Source organism: Cherax quadricarinatus, chromosome 33 (genome assembly GCF_038502225.1).
Source record: "Cherax quadricarinatus isolate ZL_2023a chromosome 33, ASM3850222v1, whole genome shotgun sequence".
Taxonomy (NCBI): Eukaryota; Metazoa; Arthropoda; class Malacostraca; order Decapoda; family Parastacidae; genus Cherax; species Cherax quadricarinatus.
The window spans coordinates 3,242,684-3,249,264 of record NC_091324.1 but is presented as its reverse complement, the minus strand read 5'-3'; the positions used below and the strand labels follow the sequence as shown (position 1 = coordinate 3,249,264).

General features: G+C 36.5%; 1 pseudogene; it reads right to left on the bottom strand.

Moving 5' to 3' along the window:
* Nucleotides 1–240: 240 nt before the first annotated feature.
* Nucleotides 241–354, bottom strand: LOC128694054 (5S ribosomal RNA; annotated as a pseudogene).
* Between the last annotated feature and the right edge of the window lie 6,227 nt (nucleotides 355–6,581).

Below are 6,581 nucleotides of genomic sequence, written 5' to 3'. Positions count from 1 at the left end.
CAAACACTAAACTTGTCTCAGTCACTGTGCGACCTGAGAAAGATACCCACCGTGTCCCATAACCCCAGCTTCCACTACCTCACTACATACAACTGTAATAATGCAAGATAGTTTCTATGCATTAACGTGTGAAAATGTATACGTATGTGCATGTGTGCGATTATGTGTAGATGTGCATATGTACTCACCTAGTTGTGAATGCAGGGGTCGAATCAGAGCTCCTGGCCCCGAAAAGATTTATGCCAACAGCATTTGATGTTCCCAGGCGGTCACCCATCCAAGTACTAACCAAACCCAACGTTACTTCGCTGATCGGACAAGAAGCAGTGCGTTCAACGTGGTATGGCTGTTATATACATGTGCCTGTGTATATGTATGTTCATATACATGTACAATATATGCATGTATGCATCTGCATGCGTAAGTTTAGACACAAGTGCAACATCTGGATATCTTTATTGTAGACCTTTCGCCATCCAGTGGCTTTATCAATACAGATTCTAGGACATAATTAGAAGACAGTAGAACTACATACAAAAGATGAGGTAATCAGTCCCTCAGCCTTGGAGTTAGTGAATCTGTATTGATAAAACCACTGGATGGCGAAACGTCTACAATAAAGATATCCAGATGTTGCACTTGTGTCTCAACTTTCACATTGTCGGTATTTTATACCTTTCTTATACAATCTGCATGTGTACCTGGGCATATATGTGCATATATTTCTAAATGTATATATATGATAAAACAAAAGTAGAGTCGAATACAGTTAAATTGTAACAATACTAGACATGTTTCTGTCACTGTGTCCCAGACAATCGACCCCCCCCCCTCCCCTGTACGTCATTGCACGAGTAAAAAATAATGAAGATCGGGGCATAAATTTCAAAAGTAGTTAAATATCATCAGTGAAGCCTATCCGATTATCAGTTTAATATCTCAATTTATTAAATAGACTCGTTTCCGTCACTGCTCGATCCAAAAAAAATAAAGCGTAACATACCACTGGTACTGAGGTTTGAGAGGTGCAAGAACTCAGCGCTAACCCTCTCCTTTATTTGACTTACAGTAGCAGGTATTTTTTCTCGATTCGTGAAATTTTGCTGGCGGGATTATGGAAGGAGTCATTCTTCTACTCTCATTGTTCTCCCACCAGTTGCACTGCTTTGGTAGTCTGCGGTACCTAGCGGACCACTTGGTGGCACATCAGGTGATACATTCAGTGGCTGTCTGGAGCAGCGAAAGTGTTACTGCAGGTTACCTGTGACTCCAGGAGTTACGACTGAACGTGTTCAACTCTTGTTCTTCTTGCAGGCTTGCCTTTGCCCAGTATTAGCTGAATGCTACTAGCATATCTCAAGATACATAGGTTGCTGGACCATGAGAGTGAGGACGCTCTGGATTCTGAATCCTGGAGCGGTTGTAGTTTACAGGATTAAAGGGAAGGCGAGCAGAGTTAAGCTGAACACTAATTCACTGATCATCACGTTCTACCAACTGGACCTGAAGGAGTCTAGTGTGTAGGCGAAACATTTCGGAGTAAAGTTAACTAACTGTTGCACATGTCTTATCAACTTGTTGGTATTGTATATCATTATCATATTCAAGAGGCAGGTGTTGGGGACCTCATGCCCCCCACATTGACTTACTCAAGAGACAACTTTAGGGGACACATACCCCCACACACGCCTTGTCAGGAGGCGGGTACGGGGGAAGTCGCACCACCATGCCCACATTATCAGAAGGCAGTGCATGCATCTTAATTTTAAGTTCTAATAAAATATGTTTAATTTCTATTGGGCTGAGTTTTTTCATTAAAAATGTTGCGCCAAAAAAAAAAAAAAAAAAAAAAAAAAAAAAAAAAAAAAAAAAAAAAAAAAAAAAAAAAAAAAAAAAAAAAAAATGTTCCATGGAGCGCCTTTCCCAAATAAGAATTTCTGGAACGCCGTGTATGGCTTTGGAATCAATATAAAAATAACTTTAATATACGCTATCCAACATATTGCAACCAAAAAATGACTCGCGAAATCGTAATGACACGATTGCAAACAAACCATACCACGGGCGGGGATAGAACCCGCGATCAGAGAATCATAAAACTCCAGACCGACAGCACGTCGGTTTGGAGTTTTATGATTCTCTGATCGCGGGTTCTATCCCCGCCTGCGGTATGGTTTAACAAAAAAAAAAAAAATATTCCCCGCCAAGCAGAGACGCCCCCAAACTATTTTTTATTTTTTTACGAAACCAGTATATGCTTTTTAAACTGTCTCTCAATACAGTGCAAGTGGAACAATGCCCCCATCAAGGGGCGCCGCCGCCTCCTCTAAAATTTTAAAATGCCGTATAATGTAAAACTGCTTCTGGAAACAAGGAAGAACGTGGCAAAATTTGGCTTCACTGACTTTCTTGGCAGCTGTGTCTAAAAGAAACCCACGACACAGCGTTGACTAATAAATATAGGATACAGTGATGATAGTTTACATTACGTTAGTTTACAATGATGATAGTATACATTACGTTAGTTTACAATGATGATAGTATACACTACGTCAGTTTACATTGACGATAGTATAGATTACGTCAGTTTACATTGATGATAGTATATACATTACGTCAGTTTACATTGATCATAGTATCGTAGTTGAACATTTGATACTTTTCGGTCTATTAGTAATGTTGTCACATCATTCTGCTGAGTCTGGTTTATAGGTAAACCTACAATGTTAAAACAGTAAACCATACAGATGCAGAGTTCTGAGTTTTATCAATCTTCGGCCAATTATTCACGGCTAAGCAGATTAAAAGTTTGTTAGTGATATAATCATGGGCAAGAGCTAAACCCGTGAGGATCATAGAGCACCTACAGAATGGGAAGGGTAGCTCTAAATCCTTGCATCAAGAGCCCTTCACTAGCCTCAAGGCACAACTCTCCCGCCACAAGGTACCAGTGTATCAACATAAATGACAAATAAACAAGTTTACTTACTATGGTAGGAATGACGCCACGACCCCGTCTGTGTTTCTTCTGTTATTTCATGTGATGAATCCATTGTTCCATGTGAGGAGTTTATTGTTCTATGTGATGCATTTATTACTCCATGTGGTGCATCACACGGGGAAAATCTCATGCATTGGGTATCATGATGTTATCAGTCGTATCAAAGCTTAATGAACATAAACATAAGTTTAGTGAACATAAACATGAGTTTAGTGAACGTAAACATAAGCTTAGTTAACGTAAATATAAAGTGAGTAAACGTAAGCCAGAGTTTGATGGTTGTCAACACTCGTCTCAACAACCTTTAAATAACATCTTCACTTTGTCAACAATCTCGATTTTCGCTTTAAATCAACGAAAGATTTTTTTTTGTCGAACGTAGGCAATGACACCGGGTCGTGACTCAGCTACTGTAGTTCAGTCACTAACTAACTCATGTCAAATACAACGAACTTTTGAACTGCGACCACGATTACTAACTCCATGTTGACAGATGTCAACACACTGACGACCTGTCCGGTTACAATCACCGCCATTATAGGCTACGATGTAGCTAATAATGTCCATATGAACCAGAATATTACATACATATTGTATAAGAATACTCCTAATATTAAACTGGGTAGGTAAGAAACGGAATTCTATCAAAGATAAATTAGTTAACTTAATATACGATCTGAGGGGTAACCCGAACACTTGTTGTCCTTCCTCCTTCAACAGCCATGAACAATAAAATTAATAAATAATTATATATATATATATATATATATATATATATATATATATATATATATATATATATATATATATATATATATATATATATATATATATATATATATATATATATATATATATATATATGTCGTGCCGAATAGGCAGAACTTGCGATCTTGGCTTAAATAGCAACGCTCATCTTGCCATATAGGTCAAGTGAAAATTTGTGTATGCAATAATTTCGCCAAAATCATTCTGAACCTAACGAAAAAAATATATTTCACTGTGTTTGTTTAGTATTAAATTACTGTAAACAAATCTAAAATATATTTAGTTGGGTTATGCTAAAATAAATTGCTCTTTTTATAATAAGGTTAGGTAAGTTTTCTAAGATTCTTCTGGTGCAAAATTAAAAATTTTTACATTAACATTAATGAAAAAAATATATCTTTAAACGTATAAGATAAAATTTTAGAAAGGACTTAATTTTAAATGAGTTCTTGCTAATTGACCAGTTTTACATATTCGGCACGACATTATATATATTTATATATATATATATATATATATATATATATATATATATATATATATATATATATATATATATATATATATATATATATATATATATATATATTCTTTCTTTCAACAAACCGGCCGTATCTCACTGAGGCGGGGTGGCCCAAAAAGGAAAACAAAAATTTCTCTTTTCAAATTTAGTAATTTATACAGAAGGGGGGGTTACTAGCCCCTTGCTCCCGGCATTTTAGTCGCCTCTTACAACACGCATGGCTTACGGAGGAAGAATTCTGTTCCACTTCCCCATGGAGATAAAAGGAAATAAACAAGAACTAGAAAGAAAATAGAAAACCCAGAGGGATGTGCATATATATGCTTGTACATATATGTGTAGTGTGACCTAAATGTAAGTAGAAGTAGCAAGACTTACCTGAAATCTTGCATGTTCATGAGACAGAAAAAAAGACACCAGCAATCCTACCATCATGTAAAACAATTACAGGCTTTTGTTTTACACTCACTTGGCAGGACGGTAGTACCTCCCAGGGTGGTTGCTGTCTACCAACCTACTACCTAGATATATATATATATATATATATATATATATGTGTGTGTGTGTGTGTGTGTGTGCGTGTGCCGAATATGTAAAACTGGTCAATTAGCTAGAACTCATTTAAAATTAAGTCCTTTCTAAAATTTTCTCTTATACGTTTAAAGATATATTTTTTTTCATTAATGTTGATGTAAAAATTTATAATTTTGCACCAAAAGGAACTTAGAAAACTTACCTAACCTTATTATAACAAGAACAATTTATTTTAGCCTAACCCAACTAAATATATTTTAGATTTGTTTACAGTAATTTAATACTAAACAGACACAGTGAAATATATTTTTTTCGTTAGGTTCAGAATGATTTTGGCGAAATTATTGCATACACAAATTTTCGCTTGTCCTATATGGCAAGATGAGCGTTGCTATTTAAGCCAAGATCGCAAGTTCTGCCTATTCGGCACGACATTATTTATTTATATATATATATATATATATATATATATATATATATATATATATATATATATATATATATATATATATATATATATATATTTGTGAGAAAAAGCTAATCCCTTAGAGCCCCACAGCGCCGGAGAAAATGGAAGATAGTCAGGTTTGATCCAAGGAACTGGAAGGTAGCTCCAATTGTAGTATAGTATAATTTTGCAGTCATAGAGCTGTTATCCAACCTCAGCTCATTTCAAAGCCCAGCACTATCTAAGGCAGTGGTTCCCAAACTGGGGGTAAATTACCCCCTGGGGGTAATTTAACCATTTTTGGGGGGTAATGGAGGGGTGACAAAAAAAGTTATGAATTCTGAAAATCAAGAAAACAATGCGGTACCCGGTATGAGGATTATTGTTAACTTTGTCTTAGTATATAAAGTTGTAAAGTAAACCTATTATAAGTAAGTAATAAAGTTAAACCAAATAACAATAAACATCAAAAACTAATATACAGTATTAGAAAAGAAGAAATATATAGCTAAGTGTGTGGAAACCCAAAAGTATTTTGACAAGTATGCTTCAGGACAAAAGTCACTCAGTAGCCCAGATCGACCTGTCCAGTACGCGTCACTCACTTCCTGAGGCTGCCTCTCAACAACGTATCTGTGCGAGAAGGGCTTCTCAACTGTGCTGGGTATGAAAACAGAAAAGAGGACTCGCTTGAATGTTGCAAACGATGCCAGGCTGGCACTTTCAACCACGAAGCCAAGAATTCCTAAACTAGCTTCAAGTATGCAACTCCATCCATCCCACTGATGTTCTTGACATCTTTGGTAATAGTCATTAGAGATGCACAATGTTCAAATACAATAAATAAAAGAAAATATCTCAAGTGTTTTAATTTAGCCATATATATCAATAATAACAACATTTTGTGAAAGGGGTAACATGCTTTATGTGGCATGTTAAATTGGGTAACAAGCTGAAAAAGTTTGGGAACCACTGATCTAAGGTATGCTGCCACCCCCAGGATGCTACCCACAACGGTCGACTAACACTCCCAAGTGCCTACTTACTGCTAAGTGAACACTGGCAGCTGGTGTAAGGAAACATGCCCAACGTTTCCACCAGTGCCGGAAATCGAACCACGGACACTCGTTATATGAACTGAGTGCAATGCCAGCCGAGCCACATGGCACTTTGATGAGAGTAAGACACATGTGCAACATCTGGGTATCTTTATTGTAGACGTTTCGCCATCCAGTGGCTTTATCAATACAAATTCCAGGACATAACTTGAAGACAGTAGAACTATGTACAGAAGATGAGGTAATCAG